Source organism: Triticum aestivum, chromosome 2D (genome assembly GCF_018294505.1).
Source record: "Triticum aestivum cultivar Chinese Spring chromosome 2D, IWGSC CS RefSeq v2.1, whole genome shotgun sequence".
Classification (NCBI taxonomy): domain Eukaryota; kingdom Viridiplantae; phylum Streptophyta; class Magnoliopsida; order Poales; family Poaceae; genus Triticum; species Triticum aestivum.
In genome coordinates, this window is record NC_057799.1 from 237,367,784 (window position 1) to 237,390,187 (window position 22,404).

A 22,404-nucleotide genomic window follows, 5' to 3' on the forward strand; every position below is an offset into this window, starting at 1 on the left:
TATTTGGGGTGTTTATGGCCAGCCGCGAGTTGAAGCATCAATTCCTTGGGAATCCAATCACTATGGTTAGTTCTGCTCCTCTAGGGGATAAAAATCCAAAACGGAGAGGCTACTGGCCGGGTTGCTAAGTGGGCAATTGAGCAGGTGCCACATCATCTAAATATATGCCTAGGACTACCATCAAGTCTCATGCTTTGGTAGATTTTATTAATGATTGGACTGAAGTGTAAGTGCGTCAGGAGAGGCTGGACAATACATACTAGATGATACACTTCGATGGATCCAGGAAATTGGAAGGATCGGGGGCTGGAATTATTTTATCTTCCTCAAGAGGTGACAAATTTTGTTTTGTCTTAAGGCTTATGTTTCCCTGTAGTACCATGCGGCTGAGTATGAAGCTTTGCTACATGGGCTTCGCATGGCCAAGGAGATGGACTTGAGCCAGGTTAGATGCCTTGGCGACTCATATCTCATGGCACAACAGGTTTCAGGCACTTGGGATACTAATGACCCGCACATGGCAGCTTATCATCAAGCAATGACTAATATTGCTGGCCACTTCAAAAGTTATCAAGTGGATAACATAGACTGGTGGCATAATGAGGTGGCTAATGCTTTGCCTCACTTAGGTTATCAGCGGAAGCCGGTTCCCCCCAATGTGTTTCTTGATTTTGTGCATAATCCTTCTGTCAAGTTACCTTCAAAAGAGGACCTTGCTATCCATGATCCGAAGGACCGTTTGTGTTGTGCTATTCTAGATTGGACGATGCCTTATCAGGCTTATCTGACTTGGGGTGAGCTTCCAGAAGACGAAAGTTTAGCCCGACATTCTAAGTCCATGCACTAGAAAAAAGAGACGCATCCATGACATTTTGGCCAGAACAATTTTTTCTGTCATGCTTATGACACTTCTATGACGATTATTGTGACAAAAACACATATAATCATAGATGTGGTGGGCTCCTACTTCTATGACAAATAACCATGACAGAAACTGGGCCTTTCGTCCTAGGCGGGCTGGAGAAACACCTGCATGACATTTTTTGAACCGTCAATGACGGAAAAAATCATGGTAGAAGCGAGGGATGGGAAAATATTGGGGATTTCCTGGTTACAGGTGGGTGGTCGGGGCCTAGCGATGCACCATGGTTTGCGCATTTCTCTCTCGTACATGCGAGTGTGTGAGGCATTGGCTCTAACTAAACCCAATCGATCGCACTAGCTACGTTACGAAACCGGAGTGATCAATCCCTTGGCTGTTAACTGAACCCGACCAGTTCAGTAGCTGCTGCTGCTGACCGAACCCAAGCGTTTCCTTCACTGCTGCTGCTAACTGAACCCGAGTGATCGATCGCCGCTCTGCTTACTAAAGTCAATCAAGCCCCCGTGCGATATGTTGCCAGCCGGTGTTGGGTTGCCTCTTGAAGAACAGTGACCGTTGCTACCGTGCGCACGGTACGTATAACGAGTCATTACATGGTGAGTCCAGACAGTTGGTTTGTCATGGATGAACAGTTCTTGGTCGGGGTTGGATGAACCGGACCCCGTGATAGTAGGTCATTGTTGCTGGAGGAACATGACCCCGAGGAGGCCGCCACAACCCACCCGGTTGGGGGTGCATGAACAAGACCCCATGTAGGCTCTATGAACAATAGCCGGTAGAGCCTGGAGGACAACGGTGGATGAACAGTACCTCGTGGAAGCTAGAGCGAGAGGCAGTTGTCGAAATCGAGGCTCCATGGACCCAAACAAGGTTCAACCTCTGGGGTTTGTGCGAAGATCTAACCTAGCTTCAGCCTCAAGCTCATCACCTCATGGCTTGGCCTCGTTGAGTTCGTGCGAGCGGGGAAAAGAGGGACACAACAGTTTACCTAGGTTCGGGCCACCTTGGGTTGTAAAATCCTACTCCTGCTTTGTGGTGGATTGCCTTGTGAGGAGGATGAGGATGAACTAGTACATTGGGTGAGCTACCTTGGGAGAGCTAAATGGCCGAAAAGTCTGATTCCTCTCTACGGTGGAGATTAGCGTATATTTATAGTGGCCTTGGTCCTCTTCCCTCATAACTTAGCCTGCGAAGCTTCTGGTCGAGACACAGTGGTGGGCTTGACGATGACATCCGTCCTACCGAGTTCGTGGTCTTGGCCTTGTTGCACTAGAACAGAAACCTGTGGGGGATCCCTTGGGAACCCTTGTACGTCCTTACCTCCTTAGCGTGAAAGAGGAAACACTCCTAGACTGCGCCCGCTGGCGTCCGCCTGGCCTTGGTCATCATGGCTTACATCATCGCGCTCCTCATGAGGCGGGAGACTTGTAAAGAGATCTCCGCTCCTCGGGAGCCTGGCTCTGGAAGCTGCTCCTCGGGAGGTCCTGTCGTCGTTCACCTCACTAGGCGGGGGGCCCACGCGAGGGTCTTGCCCTTGGGGGTTTGGAGGCGGGCCGTACCGGGCCGTCGATGGAGCCACGCGCTGGGCCGCGGGCAAGCAGGTCTGGGTACCCCGATCCCAGAACACCGACAGTAGCCCCCGGGCCCAAGGCTCGCTCGGCCTGGTTACCAAGCAAAGGCAGGGAGTCAAGGGCGAAGCAATGCGGGCCCCATCCGCCTGTGGGCTAAGCTTGACGCATGGCGCACGACGGGACGCGGACGCCTCGACTTCCCCACGTCGCCTAGGCAACTACCCAGACTGACAAAAGACAGGCACACGCCGTGGGGCCATCAATGCTTCGAATGTGAAGTAATGTCGGTTGGCCTCCTCCAATCTTCTATAAAAGGGCGGCGGGAATGGACCCGCAACGCATCTTTGTCTTTCTCGCTTCGCCACCTCCAAACTTCTGCCGCAGCGGCCGTGCGCCAGTGAGGAGGTTCTCCACCGCCGAGAATGGGGATGGGCCACGGGACGAGACGGAGCTGCCGCCACCCGAAAGGGGGCACAACCGTACCCGCAAGTCCACTTCAACGCCGGCGGCAGCCGTGGGAGGGCTCCTCCCATAGAGGCAGCCACGGTAGTCGTGGCGGCTGAGGCCGAGGGAGGAGGCACGCGGCAACCGCCCGGCCACCTCGCCCGCAGGCCCACTCGGATGACATGGCCCGCAAGTTCATGGTGTGGATGGAGAGTCCACCGTGTACCTGGATCCTGAAGGAAATATGCCCTAGAGGCAATAATAAATTATATATTTCCTTATATCATGATAAATGTTTATTATTCATGATAGAATTGTATTAACCGGAAACATAATACATGTGTGAATACATAGACAAACAGAGTGTCACTAGTATACCTCTACTTGACTAGCTATTTAATCAAAGATGGTTATGTTTCCTAGCCATAGACATGAGTTGTCATTTGATTAATGGGATCACCTCATTAGGAGAATGACGTGATTGACATGACCCATTCCGTTAGCTTAGCACCCGATCGTTTAGTATGTTTCTATTGCTTTCTTCATGACTTATACATGTTCCTATGACTATGAGATTATGCAACTCCCGTTTACCGGAGGAACACTTTGGGTGCTACCAAACATCACAACGTAAATGGTTGATTATAAAGGTGCTCTAAAGGTGTCTCCAAAGGTACTTGTTGGGTTGGCGTATTTCGAGATTAGGATTTGTCACTCCGATTGTCGGAGAGGTATCTCTGGGCCCACTCGGTAATGCACATCACTATAAGCCTTGCAAGCATTGTGACTAATGAGTTAGTTGCGGGATGATGTATTACGGAACGAGTAAAGAGACTTGCCGGTAATGAGATTGAGCTAGGTATCGAGATACTGATGATCGAATCTCGGGCAAGTAAGATACCGATGACAAAGGAACAACGTATGTTGTTATGCGGTCTGACCGATAAAGATCTTCATAGAATATGTGGGAGCCAATATGGGCATCCAGGTCCCGCTATTGGTTATTGACCGGAGAGGTGTCTCGGTCATGTCTACATAGTTCTCGAACCCGTAGGGTCAGCACGCTTAACGTTACGATGACAATTTTATTGAGTTTTGATGTACCGAAGGAGTTCGGAGTCCCGAATGATATGGGGGACATGACGAGGAGTCTCAAAATGGCCGAGACGTAAAAATCGATATATTGGACGACTATATTCGGACTTCGGAAAGGTTCCGAGTGATTCGGGTATTTTTCGGAGTACCGGAGAGTTACGGGAATTCGTATTGGGCCTTAACGGGCCATACGGGAAAGGAGAGAAAGGCCTCAAAAGGTGGCCGCGCCCCTCCCCATGATCTGGTCTGAATTGGACTAAGGAAGGGGGGCGCCCCCTTCCTTCTTTCTCCTTCTCCCTTCCCTTCTCCTATTCCAACAAGGAGGAGTCCTACTCCCGGTGGGAGTAGGACTCCCCCTTCTGGCGCGCCTCTCCTCCCTAGGCCGGCGGCCTCCCCCTTGCTCCTTTATATACGGGGGCAGGGGGGCACCCCAAGGACACACTTGATATACGATATTTTAGCCGTGTGCGGTGCCCCCCTCCACCATATTACACCTCGATAATACCGTTGCGGAGCTTAGGCGAAGCCCTGCGTCGGTGCAACATCATCATCGTCACCACGCCGTCGTGCTGACGAAACTCTCCCTCAACACTCGGCTGGATCGGAGTTCGAGGGACGTCATCGAGCTGAACGTGTGTAGAACTCGGAGGTGCCGTGCGTTCGGTACTTGATCGGTCGGATCGTGAAGACGTACGACTACATCAACCGCGTTGTGATAACGCTTCCGCTGTCGGTCTACGAGGGTATGTGGACAACACTCTCCCCTCTCGTTGCTATGCATCACCATGATCTTGCGTGTGCGTAGGATTTTTTTTGAAATTACTACGTTCCCCAATAGTGGTATCAGAGCCTAGTTTTATGCGTTGATGTTATGCACGAGTAGAACACAAGTGAGTTGTGGGCGATATAAGTCATACTGCTTACCAGCATGTCATACTTTGGTTCAGCGGTATTGTGAGATGAAGCGGCCTGGACCGACATTACGCGTACGCTTACGCGAGACTGGTTTCACCGTTGCGAGCACTCGTTGCTTAAAGGTGACTGGCGGGTGTATGTCTCTCTCACTTTGGTTGAACCGAGTGTGGCTACGCCCGGTCCTTGCGAAGGTTAAAACAACACCAACTTGACAAACTATCGTTGTGGTTTTGATGCATAGGTAAGAACGGTTCTTGCTAAGCCCGTAGCAGCCACGTAAAACTTGCAACAACAAAGTAGAGGACGTCTAACTTGTTTTTGCAGGGCATTGTAACACCCCAAAATTTTGACCTTGTTTTATTAATTAAAATTTTGCCAGGAAATTAAATTTTTATTTTTCTGGATTTCTCTTTTGATTTCAGAACCCCTCTTCTCTTTAATATTGTGGGATTTTACCTCAAGTGGAAACTTTCCAAAAGTATTATTGGACTTGTATGCTCTCTCAATAAAACAATTCTTTATCAGTGGATTTATTTGCATAATTGTTTTTCCTGAGCTTTATTCTTTTAAAATGATTTTTCATAAATTTGGAGCCTCTGTTGCACTGCAACCATTTGATTAATGCATTTAAAATTTTCACCAAAAATTTGGGGATGTCATGTGATGTTTCCACATCACTTTTATGCAAAAACATCTTTTGGCCATTGGAGATTTTGAGCTCTACATCAACTTTTCAAAACTGGTCCAATAGGTATTTTTGCACTACAACCTATTTAAATATTCTTTTAAAAATTCTTCCAAGTGTTTGGAGATGTCAGTAGATGCACATAATTCAACTTCATGCAAAAACCCAGTGATGTTCTTTGAAAAATTTGAGTGAATCAACCTCATTTTCATTCTGGTCCAGTTTGGTGATTTGTACTGCAACCATATTTTATCTTGCTCTTGTTGCCTTGGGATTTATCCTTCTTATTGACCACTCTACCAAACCCTTAAGTCCAGGAGATTGGACCCATTGGAGTATTTTTAGTCCATGCAATTATAGCCTTTAGTTTCTGCCCAAAATTGGCTTTCTCAAAAACTTGCACTAACAAGTTTCTGTTTTTGCCAAACTAACCTTACCACCTTCTTTAGCTCCTAAAGCGACTAGGATCTGGAGTTTTTGGCCACTCCAAGAGTTGCCTAGATGCCCATGACATTCTGTCAAACACCTTGTGTGCAGGAACAGTTTTGGCATGTTTTCTAGTTTGCATATTGAACTTGATCCCCTGACCTAACCACCATGTCCATTAACACCCTTCCTAGCTCTAACCTAGTCCTGTTAATTGCCAGCCTCGCTCTAGCACTCTAGGCTGCCCTAGCATTATGTCGAGCATGTCCCGTGCGTGCTCTGGGCGCGCCCAGAGCGCACGTGTTGCACGTGCGGGCGCCCGAGCCGCCGCGTCGCACGGCCGCCTCCCCGCGCCCGCTCTGGCCTCTCCCCACACGCAGCCAGCACGCCCGCCCCCTCCCTCGTCGCAGAGCCGCCCCCGGCGCCTGACAGCACCGCCGTCAGGTCGGCCACGGCGGCTAGCGGCCGGCCACAGTGGGCTCCTGCCATGGACGGCGCCGCCCGAGCCGCAGCAGCGCGCCAACTGCCCCCTGTACAGTCCGAGCCTATCCTCAAGCCCGTCCGCTAGTGCTCATCGCCGCCACGTCGCCCTGACCACTACAGAACGGCAACTCGCCGTCGTTCTTATCCACCACCGCGGAACCAGCCTCGTTGCGCTATAAAAGGAGGCCCCCGAGCTCCTCCGAGCACTCAGGCGACCCCAGGCCACCCCCATAGCACTCCCTCAGCCAGCAATCGGCGGTTGGTAGCAGTCTTCCTCGACTCCGGCCGGTTCGGCCGCCGCCGCCTCCCGGTGCCATTCATCGCAACTAGACCCTCCCCCACCCATCCAACGCCACCGTCCGACTCCCCTTGACTGTGCGGAGTTGCCCAGCCTCTAAGCTTCGATCGGGAGCCACCACAGCCCAAATCCCCAATCGTGCCCGAAGCCTCCGCCGCCGCGAAGCTCGCCGCCGATGATCCCCTTCGTCCCCGGGGCCCTTTCGACTACCGGAAGGATCATCCTGGAGCGGCAGATCCTTCCCCACCCTCGGATGGCTCCTAGGGGCCATCGTTCGCCGGCGTCGATCGCCGGAGTCCCCGCCTCGGCTCGGACAGAGGAGGAAGAGGGCGGGGGACTAGTCAAACCTGACCAGTGGGCCCGCTGGACCCACTGTCAGTGACCCAGCCCCGCCACCACGTGTTTAAGTGGTCGCGTAAACCCCTGTAGTATGTCTCCTCTGCTTCGAAAGCGTATATTCCCCCGAAACGTTTTCTTTTTCTGGTTTTATTAAAAACAGAACTTTGACTGGCTATATCTTTTAAAATAAAACTCCAAATGAGTTGATTCTTTTTCCTACCTCTCTCAAATTTCATCTAGTTTATTTTAAGATTTATTTCAAAAATATTTAGGACAACTTTTTGTACTGTTTTTGAAATATATGTTATTTGAATATTTTTCAAAATAGGAAATGGAGAGAGAAGAAAACTTTCAAAAAAGTTTTGGAATGCACACTTCCTCTCCACAACCTGAAGGCAAGCATTCTGAACTCTGGCATAATATTTTTGTGTGTTGTTGATACGGTTACAACACCACCTTGACTTGGAGCATACGTTGTTTTATGTGACGATAAAATCATACGCATGGGTGCATAATGGAGATGCTTTTCTGTTAGAAATGGATATGCTGGTGATGGTAATCATCCTCGTAAGCTTCTCATGCATACCGGAAGGAAGCCGGGAAAGTCGCGGTCTTGGGTAGACACGAGCTTGTCCCTAGTTCCTCGTTGAGACGAGTATGTCCGGTATGGCATGGTGAGGCTTGATGAGTGGTGAGTTTATCTGTTAATGGAAATATTTTTGGTTATGCTAATCATACGGAGAATACTTGAACCTCCTGAGTCAGCCGTAGATAGAGTCTAGTTCCAGTAACCCCCATACTTGCTTCGTACTACCACTTGTCCCTGCCATAGGTAGGGTACGGTTCAGTAAGTTGTCAACCCCTTTCTAGCACACACCGTACAGAGAGGCCGTGATGAGGGTCCCATGGCCATGGATTAAAGCCAGTCATCCAGTCAGGGGGCATGGGTGTTTCGGTTGTAGCCGAAGGGGTAGCTTCCCTAGTTTGCGTGCGGTATAAATTTTGTGATCCCATGCTACGTCGAGGTTGTAGCCTCCCCACTTAGAGTTTTGCTTGACAGGTGTCGTGGGTGATTCCAGACACCGGTAAGTTAAGCTAGTGTGTGCAGATCAGGCGTGTTTTCAATTAAAAGACCGTAGACGGAATTAGTCCCGATGGACTAAAGAAATCCGTTACCCGTGGGTAAAGAGCACACCCTCTGTAGAGATTATACATCTATTCGAATAGCCGTGTCCATGGTTAAGGACTACAGTCTGGGATGGGTCAAGTGTCGGTCTTAGTGTCGGCCTTCGGAGGAGAAAACTGTTAAACCAGAACTTGGATCATGACTTGTGACTTGTGATGATTATGATTATTATTATTATGGACTAACCATTTACATTATTTGAAATATTGAGTATCCCTGGGACGGTCCTACCTCCTGGATACTCACTGCAATTATTATAAGCCCTTTATGTGGTGTCGCTCAGACGCCCGACTGTGGCATGCTTGTTATTTTATTATTATAAGCCCTTTATGTGGTGTCGCTCAGACGCCCGACTGTGGCATGCTTGTTATTTTTATTATTTATAAGCCCTTTATGTGGTGTCACATAGACGCCCGACTGTGGCATGCTTGTTATTTCTATTGTCTATAAGCCCTTTATGTGGTGTCGCTCAGACGCCCGACTGCGGCATGATTTATCTTATTCGAGGCGTCGCTTCAGACACTCGATCGATGCATTCTATTTCTACTCCCGTATTGCATATTCATATTTTACCCGCATGCGTACATCATGGACTTCGTTTATTTCATGACAGACGTTATGATCATAGAATATTTTGGAGCATGATTATCCCTTATTATATTATACCCGTGTTCAAAATGTTTGCGAGTACATTCAAAAGTACTCACTGGCTTGTCCCTGGCTATTGTCCTGGCCAAATTTCTCGCATGGAGATAAGCATTGCGATGACAGCCCTGGAACCTACGCAATGATGATAGCAGCCTCGCGAAGATAGGAGTTATCCTGGTCAGCTGTTCTTGTGGGAAATGGAGTCCCATAGACGCAGATGAACCACAAACCGCTTCCGCCATCAACCACTAGAAACCAAGTGTTGTACTCATAGGCCACAATGGTCTTGTACTACATATTTTGTAGTTTGCTTGGAATTTCTGTATCAAGTTGGTGCCTCATCAGCTAACAGTAATCCTGGGGCTGGTGAGCAGAAGGGCCATTTTCTGGAAAATTAATATCCCGAAAAACCGGTCCTGACAGGCATGTTGTGATGTGATATGGTCAAGACATGATGTGATATAATTTGTTGTATGAGATGATCATGTTTTGTAACCGAGTTATCGGCAACTGGCAGGAGCCATATGGTTGTCGCTTTATTGTATGAAATGCAATCGCCATGTAATAGTTTTACTTTATCACTAAGCGGTAGTGATAGTCGTAAAAGCAATAAGTTGGCGAGACGACAATGATACTAGGATGGAGATCAAGGTGTCGCGCCGGTGACGATGGTGATCATGACGGTGCTTCGGAGATGGAGATCATGAGCACGGTGCTTCGAATATGGAGATCACAAGCACAAGATGATGATGGCCATATCATATCACTTATATTGATTGCATGTGATGTTAATCCTTTATGCATCTTATCTTGCTTTGATTGATGGTAGCATTATAAGATGATCTCTCACTAAAATTTCAAGATAAAAGTGTTCTCCCTGAGTATGCACCGTTGCGAAAGTTCTTCGTGCTGAGACACCATGTGATGATCGGGTGTGATAGGCACTACGTTCAAATACAATGGGTGCAAAACAGTTGCACACGCGGAATACTCAGGTTAAACTTGACGAGCCTAGCATATGCAGATATGGCCTCGGAACACGGAGACCGAAAGGTCGAGCGTGAATCATATAGTAGATATGATCAACATAGTGATGTTCACCATTGAAACTACTCCATCTCACGTGATGATCGGACATGGTTTAGTTGATTTGGATCACGTAATCACTTAGATGATTAGAGGGATATCTATCTAAGTGGGAGTTCTTAAGTAATATGATTAATTGAACTTAAGTTTATCATGAACTTAGTCCTGATAGTATTTTGCAAATTATGTTATAGATCAATAGCTCGCGTTGTTGCTTCCCTGTGTTTATTTTTGATATGTTCCTAGAGAAAAAAATTATGTTGAAAGATGTTAGTAGCAAAGATGCGGATTGGATCCATGATCTGAGGATTATCCTCATTGCTGCACAGAAAAATTATGTCCTTGATGCACCGCTAGGTGACAGACCTATTGCAGGAGCAGATGTAGACGTTATGAACGTTTGGCTAGCTCAATATGATGACTACTTGATAGTTTAGTGCACCATGCTTAACGGCTTAGAATCGGGACTTCAAAGACGTTTTGAACGTCATGGACCATATGAGATGTTCCAGGAGTTGAAGTTAATATTTCAAGCAAATACCCGAGTTGAGAGATATGAAGTCTCCAACAAGTTCTATAGCTAAAAGATGGAGGAGAATCGCTCAACTAGTGAGCATGTGCTCAGATTGTGTGGGTACTACAATCGCTTGAATCAAGTGGGAGTTAATCTTCCAGATAAAATAGTGATTGACAGAATTCTCTAGTCACCATCACCAAGTTAGTAGAACTTCGTGATGAACTATAGTATGTAAGGGATGACGAAAGTAATTCCCGAGCTCTTCGCGATGCTAAAATCGACGAAGGTAGAAATCAAGAAAGAGCATCAAGTGTTGATGGTTAACAAGACCACTAGTTTCAAGAAAAGGGCAAAGGGATAGAAGGGGAACTTCAAGAAGAACGGCAAGCAAGTTGCTGCTCAAGTGAAGAAGCCTAAGTCTGGTCCTAAGCCTGAGACTAAGTGCTTCTACTGCAAAGGGACTGGTCACTGGAAGCGGAACTACCCCAACTATTTGGTGGATAAGAAGGATGGCAAAGTGAACAAAGGTATATTGGATATACATGTTATTGATGTGTACTTTACTAGTGTTTATAGCAACCCCTCGGTATTTGATACTGGTTCAGTTGCTGAGAGTAGTAACTCGAGACGGGAGTTGTAGAATAAACAGAGACTAGTAAAAGGCGAGGTGACGATGTGTGTTGGAAGTAGTTCCAAGATTGATATGATCATCATCACAAACTCCCTGTACTTTCGGAATTAGTGTTGAAACTAAATAAGTTTTATTTGGTGTTTGCGTTGAGCATGAATATGATTTGATCATGTTTTTTGCAATACGGTTATTCATTTAAGTTAGAGAACAATTGTTGTTCTGTTTACATGAATAAAAACCTTCTATGGTCATACACACCAATGAAAATGGTTTGTTGGATCTCGATCGTAGTGATACACATAATCATAATATTGAAGCCAAAAGATGCAAAGTTAATAATGATAGTGCAACTTATTTGTGGCACTGCCGTTTAGGTCATATTGGTGTAAAGCGCATGAAGAAACTCCATACTGATGGGATTTTGGAATCACTTGATTATGAATCACTTGATACTTGCGAACCGTGCCTCATGGGCAAGATGACTAAAATGCCATCATCCGGAACTATGGAGAGAGCAAATGATTTGTTGGAAGTCATACATACAGATGTATGTGGTCCAATGAATATTGAGGCTCGTGGCGGATATCGTTATTTTCTCACCTTCACAGATGATTTGAGCAGATATGGGTATATCTACTTAATAAAACATAAGTCTGAAACATTTGAAAAGTTCATATAATTTGAGAGTGAAGTGGAAAATCATCGTAACAAGAAAAATAAAGTTTCTACGATCTGATCGTAGAGAAGAGTATTTGAGTTACGAGTTTGGCCTTGGGTTAAAACAATGTGAAATAGTTTCACTACTCACGCCACCAGGAACACCGCAGCATAATGGTGTGTCCGAACTTCATAACCGTACTTTATTGGATATAGTGCAATCTATGATGTCTCTTACCAATTTACCACTATCGTTTTGGGGTTATGCATTAGAGACAGCTACATTCACGTTAAATAGGGCACCATCAAAATCCGTTGAGACGACGCCTTATGAACTGTGGTTTGGCAAGAAACCAAAGTTGTCGTTTCTTAAAGTTTGGGGTTGCGATGCTTATGTGAAAAAGTTGCATCCTGATCAGCTCAAACCCAACGGAGAAATGTGTCTTCATAGGATACCCAAAGGAGACAGTTGGGTACACCTTCTATCACAGATCCGAAGGCAAGACATTCGTTGCTTAGTATGGATCCTTTCTAAAGAAGGAGTTTCTCTCGAAAGAAGTGAGTGGGAGGAAAGTAGAACTTGATGAGGTAACTGTACCTGCTCCCTTATTGCAAAGTAGTTCATCACAGAAATCTGTTCCTCTGACTCCTACACCAATTAGTGAGGAAGTTAATGGTGATGATCATGGAACTTCAGATCAAGTTATTACTGAACCTCGTAGGTCAACCAGAGTAAGATCCGCACCAGAGTGGTATGGTAATCTTGTTCTGGAGGTTATGTTACTAGACCATGACGAACCTACGAACTATGAAGAAGCGATGGTGAGCCCAGATTCCGCGAAATGGCTTGAGGCCATGAAATCTGAGATAAGATCCATATATGAGAACAAAGCATGGACTTTGATTGACTTACCCAATGATCGGCAAGCCATTGAGATTAAATGGATCTTCAAGAGGAAGACGGACGCTGATAGTAGTGTCACTATCTACAAAGCTAGAATTGTCGCAAAAGGTTTTCGACAAGTTCAAGGTGTTGAATACGATGAGAGAGTTTCTCACTCGTATCTATGCTTAAAGTCTGTCTGAATCATATTAGCAATTGCCGCATTTTATGAAATCTGGCAAATGGATAAACAAAACTACATTCCTTAATGGATTATTAAAGAAGAGTTGTATATGATGCAACCAGGAGGTTTTGTCAATCCTAAAAGTGCTAACAAAATATGCAAGCTCCAGCGATCCATCTATGGACTGGTGCAAGCATCTCGGAGTTGGAATATACGCTTTGATAAGTTGATCAAAGGATATAGTTTTATACAGACTTGCGGTGAAGCCTGTATTTACAAGAAAGTGAGTGGGAGCACTACAGCATTTCTGATAAGTATATGTGAATGACATATTGTTTATCAGAAATAATGTAGAATTATTCTGCAAAGCATAAAGGAGTGTTTGAAAGGAGTTTTTCAAAGATAGACCTCGGTGAAGCTGCTTACATATTGAGCATCAAGATCTATAGAGATAGATGAACACGCTTGATAAGTTTTTCAATGAGTACATACCTTAACAAGATTTTGAAGTAGTTCAAAATAGAACAGTCAAAGAAAGAGTTCTTGCCAGTGTTACAAGGTGTGAAATTGAGTAAAGACTCAAAGCCCGACCACGGCAAAAGATAGAAAGAGAATGAAAGTCATTCCCTATGCCTTGGCCATAGGTTCTATAAAGTATGCCATGCTGTGTACCAGATCTATTGTATACCCTATACTGATTTTCGCAAGGGAGTACAATAGTGATCTAGGAGTAGATCACTGGACAGCGGTCAAAATTATCCTTAGTGGAATAAGGATATGTTTCTCGATTATGGAAGTGACAAAAGGTTCATCGTAAAGTGTTACGTCGATGCATGTTTTGACACTAAATCTAGATGACTCTAAGTCTCGGTCTAGATACATATTGAAAGTGAGAGCAATTAGCTAGAGTAGCTCCGTGCAGAGCATTGTAGACATAGAAATTTGCAAAATACTTACGGATCTGAATGTGACAGACCCGTTGACTAAAATTATCTCACAATCAAAACATGATCACACCTTAGTACTCTTTGGGTGTTAATCACATAGCGATGTGAACTAGATTATTGACTCTAGTAAACCCTTTGAGTGTTGGTCACATAGAGATGTGAACTATGGGTGTTAATCACATGGTGATGTGAATTATTAATGTTAAATCACATGGCGATGTGAACTAGATTATTGACTCTAGTGCAAGTGCGAGACTGAAGGAAATATGCCCTAGAGGCAATAATAAAGTATTATATATTTCCTTATATCATGATAAATGTTTGTTATTCATGCTAGAATTGTATTAACCGGAAACATAATACATGTGTGAATACATAGACAAACAGAGTGTCACTAGTATACCTCTACTTGACTAGCTCGTTAATCAAAGATGGTTATGTTTCCTAGCCATAGACATGAGTTGTCATTTGATTAACGGGATCACCTCATTAGGAGAATGATGTGATTGACATGACCCATTCCGTTAGCTTAGCACCCGATCGTTTAGTATGTTGCTATTGCTTTCTTCATGACTTATACATGTTCCTATGACTATGAGATTATGCAACTCCCGTTTACCGGAGGAACACTTTGTGTGCTACCAAACGTCACAACATAAATGGGTGATTATAAAGGTGCTCTACAGGTGTCTCCAAAGGTACGTGTTGGGTTGGCGTATTTCGAGATTAGGATTTGTCACTCCGATTGTCGGAGAGGTATCTCTGGGCCCACTCGGTAATGCACATCACTATAAGCCTTGCAAGCATTGTGACTAAAGAGTTAGTTGCGGGATGATGTATTACGGAACGAGTAAAGAGACTTGCCGGTAACGAGATTGAACTAGGTATTGAGATACCGACGATCGAATCTCGGGCAACTAACATACCGATGACAAGGGAACAACGTATGTTGTTATGCGGTCTGACCGATAAAGATCTTCGTAGAATATGTCGGAGCCAATATGGGCATCCAGGTCCCGCTATTGGTTATTGACCGGAGAGGTGTCTCGGTCATGTCTACATAGTTCTCGAACCCGTAGGGTCCGCACGCTTAACGTTACGATGACAGTTTTATTGAGTTTTGATGTACCGAATGAGTTCGGAGTCCCGAATGATATCGGGGACATGACGAGGAGTCTCGAAATGGCCGAGACGTAAAAATTGATATATTGGACGACTATATTCGGACTTCGGAAAGGTTCCGAGTGATTCGGGTATTTTTTGGAGTAGCAGAGAGTTACGGGAATTCGTATTGGGCCTTAATGGGCCATACGGGAAAGGAGAGAAAGGCCTCAAAAGGTGGCCGCGCCCCTCCCCATGATCTGGTCCGAATTGGACTAGGGAAGGGGGGCGCCCCCTTCCTTCTTTCTCCTTCTCCCTTCCCTTCTCCTATTCCAACAAGGAGGAGTCCTACTCCCGGTGGGAGTAGGACTCCCCCTTCTGGCGCGCCTCTCCTCCCTAGGCCGGCGGCCTCCCCCTTGCTCCTTTATATACGGGGGCAGGGGGGCACCCCAAGGACACACTTGATATACGATATTTTAGCCGTGTGCGGTGCCCCCCTCCACCATATTACACCTCGATAATACCGTTGCGGAGCTTAGGCGAAGCCCTGCATCGGTGCAACATCATCATCGTCACCACGCCGTCGTGCTGACGAAACTCTCCCTCAACACTCGGCTGGATCGGAGTTTGAGGGACGTCATCGAGCTGAACGTGTGTAGAACTCGGAGGTGCAGTGCGTTCGGTACTTGATCGGTCGGATCGTGAAGGCGTACGACTACATCAACCGCGTTGTGATAACGCTTCCGCTGTCGGTCTACGAGGGTACGTGGACACCACTCTCCCCTCTCGTTGCTATGCATCACCATGATCTTGCGTGTGCGTAGGAATTTTTTTGAAATTACTACGTTCCCCAACAGATCCGGCCCCCGCACTACTTCATGGAGGAGCTGCTGGCGGGGGGACCCGTCGGGCTGTGCCTCTAGCCTGATAGTTGCGGCAACCGATCTTCGTGGGCGGAGGTTGAGGTCACCCCCTTAGGCTACATGTACTTGATCCGTGGGTGGCAGATGTTCACCCGCGCTCGTGGCGTGAAGGGGAGGCACAACCTCCATTTCAAATACGACGGGGCGACGACGCTCTTTGTCTAGATCTCGGATGATGCCCGGAGGGCGACAGCAGCGGCGGTGACCGTCTCTTCGACGATAACGGCCATCACGGTGGCGACGTCCTCGGTGGCGAACTTGCTCTTGGCGACGGCTGTGACGGGTCTTCATACAGGGGGAGCTCGAGCGACGACGACTATGACAAGCTGCCGCGCTGCAGCGTAAAGGTGGAGTAGGACTTCGACTGAGCGCCTGTCAGATCACGAGTTTTGCAGACCTTTGAGAGGTTCGAACTCTGGGGTGCGCACGAAGAACATTCTCTCCCTAGCTCGCTCACTCAACGATTCCACGGCCTAGCTTGGTGAAGCCAAAGAACAAGGGACACAGGGGTTTATACTTGTTCGGGCCACCTCGCGGTGTAATACCCTACTCCAGTGTGTGGTGGATTGCCTCGTGGGGCTGAGGATGAACTAGTACAGTGGATGAACAGCCTCAGGAGGTGAGGTCTTCTTGGGCTCGATGAGCTGATGGGTGTGAGGATGATCTGAATGATCCGTCTCCCCTCGATGAGCTGGTGGGTATGAAGATGATCTGAATGATCCCCACCCCTCTTTTGCTACGGTAGTGGCTAGGTCCTATTTATAGTGGCCTTGGTCCTCTTCCCAAATGTTTAGGCGGGAAGGGATCCCACAACGGCCAAGTTTGAATGGGGACAACTAGTACAAGCTATCCTGACAAAAGTAGTCTTCGCCTGCCAAAGGCTCTGGTGGTGGCACTGCCGTGGGCTCCGTGATGACCTCCGTCCTGCCTTCCTGGTGGTCTTGGTCTTGTTGCACCGATATGGAAACCTTTGCCTGACGCCTTGGGACTCCTCGTCTGCGCTTGCCCCCTTAGCACCAAAGAGGAAACTGGTACACTGCGTCGGCTGGCGCCCACCTGGCCTTGGTCGTCATGGCTCACGTCATGCGAACCTCGCAAGGTGCCCCTTGCATAGATATCTCTGCTCCTCGGGAGCCAGCCTGCTGAGGCCGGCTCCCAAGGAGGTCTTGGTGTCGTCCGCCTCGCGAGGCTTGGCCCCTCGCGAGGGTCTTGAGTTGTTGCTGCCGAAGCTAGGCCGTACCGGGCCATTGAGGGAGCCACGCCGTAGGACTCAGGTAGGCAAGTCTGGGTACCCCCGTTCCCAGTACGCCGACAGTAGCCCTCGAGACCAAGGCGCGCTCGAACTTGGCTTCGAGGCAAAGCCAAAGGGCATTTGTGGAACACCGCGGGCCCCAACCGCCTGCAACCTTGGTCGACGCATGGTGACTGACAGGACATGGGCGCCTCCACTTCTCCATGCTGCCTGAGCAACCGTTCGACTTGACGAGACCCAGCTGCATGCAGAAGAAAACCATCATTGCATGCGATCGTGGAGGTCGGCGGTTGGCCTCCTCCTGGCTATAAATGAGGAGTGGGGCGGAGCCCCCCCCCCACCCCCGTTGCTCATCTCCTTCTTCTTGCTGCCTGCTTCTCCTTCTTCCTCCTCGCCTTGCCGTCTTGCCGCGACACTCATGGCGCCAATAAGGTGATTCTCCGCCGCTGAGAAGGGGAAAACCCCCCAGGAGGAGCAGGGGCCACTTCCGCCGAAGAAGAGGTTCAGCTGCTCCTGCGACGTCCGTGTGAGCCTGGAGGTGACGAGGCCTTGGTGCGAGCGGCCTCCTCCCGGCTACCCGCTGCCCTTGTACGTCCAAGCGCAATGCTTCAGTGGAGGAAGCAGTGCCCCACACCGCTCGCGTCCCGGCCGTGGTGGCCATGTTGTGGTTGCACGAGCCACCGGCCAACGAACCCATGCCGAGGGTTCCTCGCGAGAGTTCGCGGTATGGGCGGCAATGCCACCACACACGTGGATCAAGCTTCCGTGGTTCTTTGCTGAAGGGATGCCACCGAGAGGGCTGCTCGAGCTGTGGTTGCAGCACGCCGAGTGCAGCACTCCGACAGCTGGGGCGGTGGTCGAGGTCGTCTCCCCGGGCAAGAACTTCATGACCCGTGGATGGGGCGAGGTCGCCCGCGCTTGCCGCGCAGAGGGTGCCCTCGCCATCCACTTCGAGTACGATGGCGCCTCCATGCTGTTCTTCAAGGTCTTCGACGAGGAAGGCCACCGCCTAGAGTGCTGCCTTGGAGGGGGCGCCAGGATGACGCACCAGCAGTCGCCGGGCCCGCCCCCGGCCCCGCCGACAGCTCCTCCAGCAGCAGCAACAACTCTTGGGAGTCCAGTGACTCTCGCTAGCTTAACGAGTCTCCGGAGACGAGCGGCGATAGCTACGTTCCACCAAGCTCTCGTCGTGCCCGGCGCGCGGCGGCGGCATCTGCTCGTCGTCGTCGATGATCTGGATGGGGTTGGCGTCAGTCCCTCATGGCCCACTGTTGATGATGACGTCAGTGGTGGCGCCCGTGGTTAGGACCCCTTGAAGTTTTTCTTCTTTTGTTCCCTGCGAGCCCGTGGGGGTGTGTAAAGAACCTGTAACGCTTTTTCTCCAATGTTTATTATCTCTATTATAAGGTCGTGATCGCATGTCTTGCTTCGACATTGTTCCCCCTTTTCATCCTAGCGGTAACTTGGCGCTCTATGCCGGCAGGTCCCAGTCCCTTGGCAGGCTTCAGCCGTCGCTGGTATGCCAGGTCGCGATGCCGTGGTCAAGGCCAGGAGCCGAGCGGCTCGAGGTTCGGTAAGAGCTCCTGAGGCGCGATGGTCAAGAGGTCCCCTTGTCGTGCAAGCGGTTTCCTGAAGGCTGAAAAGGGAGGCGGCATTGCTGGAGCAAGGCTGTGAAAGTTGAAAATTTCGGATTGCGCCATCGCGCTAAGGCAGATGTGTGACTTATCTTGTTGAGCCCGAGGTGGTTCCTTGTACAACGACCGATTTGCGCTTCAGCGGCAGTTTTACTAGGTGAGGCTTATGCCGGCTTCCCCCTTCCTTGCTCATCTAAGTGCTATGTGTCCTCGGGTCCCGAACCTCGAGCAAGCTCAGCCGCCGCTGGTATGCCAGGTCATGATGCCGTGGTCAAGGCCAGAGGTGAGGGCTGGAGAGTCATCAGGAGCTCCTGAGGCACGACGCTCAGGAGCCCCCCTTTAACGCGCAAGCGAATCGCGCGAAAGGAGGGCAGCCGACGAGGCCACTTGTAGCTAAGCTCCGGAGACTCCTGCGGGTTAATTGAGAGGAGGATACGGCTCATAATTGCATTTGCTGTCCCGCCACTGATCTTTCCGCAAGAAGATGAAGGCACTGAGGATCTGGTGAGGTGACGTGTGCGGGGTAGGCCGCCAGCCAGAGCTCGATCGCTCAGGTTTGTCAGTGTTGCAGGGACGGACTCGAGCACAAGTGTCGTGCAAACATGTGTAGCCCCCATTGTGGGATGAGCAGGAGGCCGGTCAGCAACGCGGGAGGCTGTGATGAGCAACAGGTAAGCAGGTGATAATCATAAAGCAACCCACGGAAGGAGACAAACTAGTTCAGGTAGATGCAAGAATGATACATGTCATAGGGATGGACCCATGCGGCCTGGGGATGATGCAGCCCGAGGGGCGCCCCCAATAGAGTAATCTAAAGATGTAAAAGGATACATGTTGCAGGGACAGGCCCGTGCGACCTAGGGATGATGCAGCCGAGGGGCGCCCCCAACTGAATAAACTAAAAATGTCACCTTGCACCGTTTCTGACAAGGTGTTGAAGTAGCTGAAGACGCGTGCTGAAGAAGTTGTTCTTCATGAGCCACCTGGGTCCCGAGCCTTGGGAGGCCTTGGGGCCCGGGAGACTCATGAAGAACCGTAGCCATCTCCGAGAGGACTGGCTGATGCTTGTCCTCCTAAGCCGCCAGAACGCTCCGCAGGTGGCGCTGGAAGGTGACAGCTGCGTTCGGCAGGCCGAAGGGCATGCGAACGTAGCTGTGAGGGGGACCCCCACACAGACCTATGCCCGAAGGCCAGAAGCGCTCCTGGGATGCGGCCCTGTTGAGCCCTGGGATGTTGAAGCAGATGCGCAGCTCGTCATCCTCGCCAGGACAAGGAGCTGCGCCTGGCGGTGGGCGACGGTCGCTGCGCATGGCTCTCGCCTCTTGAAGCTCCTCAGTCGCCTTGGTGATGAACTCCTGAGCACCAGGCACTCCATGCCTCGTGCCCTCATGAGGGAAGCGTGCTTCCACGTGGTGCCCGAGTGCCTCCCTCGTGACTTTGGCTAAGTCAGAGGCCCTCTAGAAGAGAGCCCCCGAGCCGAGCCTGAGGAGGGCACTGGGCACGCCTTCCTATGCAAGAGAGGGAGGTGCCCCATCCGTGGGCGCTAGTCCTGAGGTGGTGCCGCTGGAGACACCGCTCTCCTGAGGATCTTGGCGGAGCAATTGCTTCTTCTTCTTGGGGACAGCCTTAGGAGGGTAGATAGCGCCTTCGTGTCTGGGTCTTCAGCTGCAGCTTGGTAGGCGCGGTCCAGGGAGCACACTGCGTCCTTCTCCTTACAAGCGACTGTGATGACGCCGCAGCTTCCTGGCATCTTGAGGATGTTGTAGCCGTGGTGGGTCACTGCCATGAACTTGGCCAGGGCCGGATACCCAAGGATGGCATTGTATGGAAGGCGAATGTGGGCAACGTCGAAGTCGACGAGCTCGGTGCGGTAGTTGTCGTGCTGGGTGAAGGTGACAGGGAGGCGGATCTGCCCTATCGGGGTGGTGGAGCCATCGGTTACTCCTGAGAAGGGCCTGGTGGGCTGTAGCTGATCATATGGCACTTGGAGGCGGTCGAATGTCTCAATGGAAAGGACATTAAGCCCCGTGCCACCATCAACGAGGGTCTTGGTGATGAGCACATTGCTGATGACTGGTGAGCAGAGCATCGGGAGGGCGCTGAAGGTTGCCGCGCACTTGAGCTGGTCGGCCGAGCTGAAGGTGATGGTGCACTTGGACCACCTGAGTGGACACGTGGCCTCGAGCCTGGGGAGGGCGTCACTCACCTCATGGGTGAACTGCTTGAAGACGCGACGAGAGGCTGGGGCCTGAGCACCACCCAAGATGTAGGCTATGGCGCGAGGCTCCTGGAAGCCCCCAGCCCCCTTGTCCTGGTGATGGTCGTCATTCCTCCTTGGTGGTGGTGGCAGCGGAGGGAGCCTGGCCTTGCCCTGAGGATGGTCTTGCCAGTGGTCCTCGTGAGGCTGGTCGTGCCACTCCTGACGGGGGCCGCTGTCGTCCCAGCGTCCTCCACTTCGGCCTCCTCCACGGCCGTAGCCTCGGTCGTAGCGCTCGTTGCGTCGACCGAAGCGCCCATCGCGGATGGCCCAGAGCTCCTGACAGTCGTTGGTGTTGTGGCCGTGTACGTTGTGGAAGGCGCAGAACAGGCGGTTCGCCTTGGACGACTCTGGGTGGTCGCAGCCACGCTTCATCTCTGGTTCTTCCGCGAGCACGATAGCTCCCTTGTACTTCACGTCCTTGGTCTTGGCTTCTTGTCTTCTGGGTCTGCAGCTGGGAGCTCGAGGAGGGAGAGGCATGCTCTTCTTTCATCTTGACATGATGGACACCGTTAGAAAATGCTGAGATGATGGCCTTGTCCATCACCTTGGGAATCTTGAGGCGAACGTTGTTGAAGCGCTGGATGTACTTCTACAGGGTTTCCCCTAGCTGCTGCTTGATGTGCCGCAGGTCACCTGTGGCAGGCGGGCAGGCGCGAGTACCCTGGAAGTTGGCGACGAAACGCTCGCGCATCTCGCCTAGGAGGAGATCGATCCAGCAGGCAGGTTCAGGAGCCACGAGCGCGCGCTGTCCTTGAGAGCCATGGGAAACCGGTTTGCCAGGACCTTCTCGTCGCTGTTGGCCACCTCGATGCTCAGCTCATAGAGCTGCAGGAACTTAGGAGGGTCAGGGGTGCCAGCGTATCACGGAGGCAGGTCGGGCTTGAACTTGCCGGGCCAGACAACGCTGCGCATCTCGGGGGTGAAGGCGCGGCAGCCCGCGGTGGTCACCGAAGCTCATCGTGGAGGTGGAACCTAGTCTTGGTACCCACGCGCCGCCGCCGTAGTCAGCGCGCGGTCCTGGCATGCGGTGCAGGGAGCGTGGGAGCACCCTCTCACGGCCGCTGGATCTTTGTGCAGTTTCCTTCTTCATGTGCGGGCACCCTGCGTGGTGGGTCACGCTGCGGGGCCGCGCACCTTGGCCCGAGGATGACATCTTGACGGGGAGGTAGTGGAGGCGCTCCATGGGCTACGTCACCCACAGCGGGAGCTGGATGAGGCAGTGAAAGGGTCAGTGCAGGAGAGCCCCCATTAGCACTGACAAGCTCGGCGATACGGTCCAGCTAGTCCTCGTAGAGGTCGTCGACGGGGCGGTAGCGCAGGAGCTCGCGCGCCATGAGCAGCGCAGCCTGTACGTCC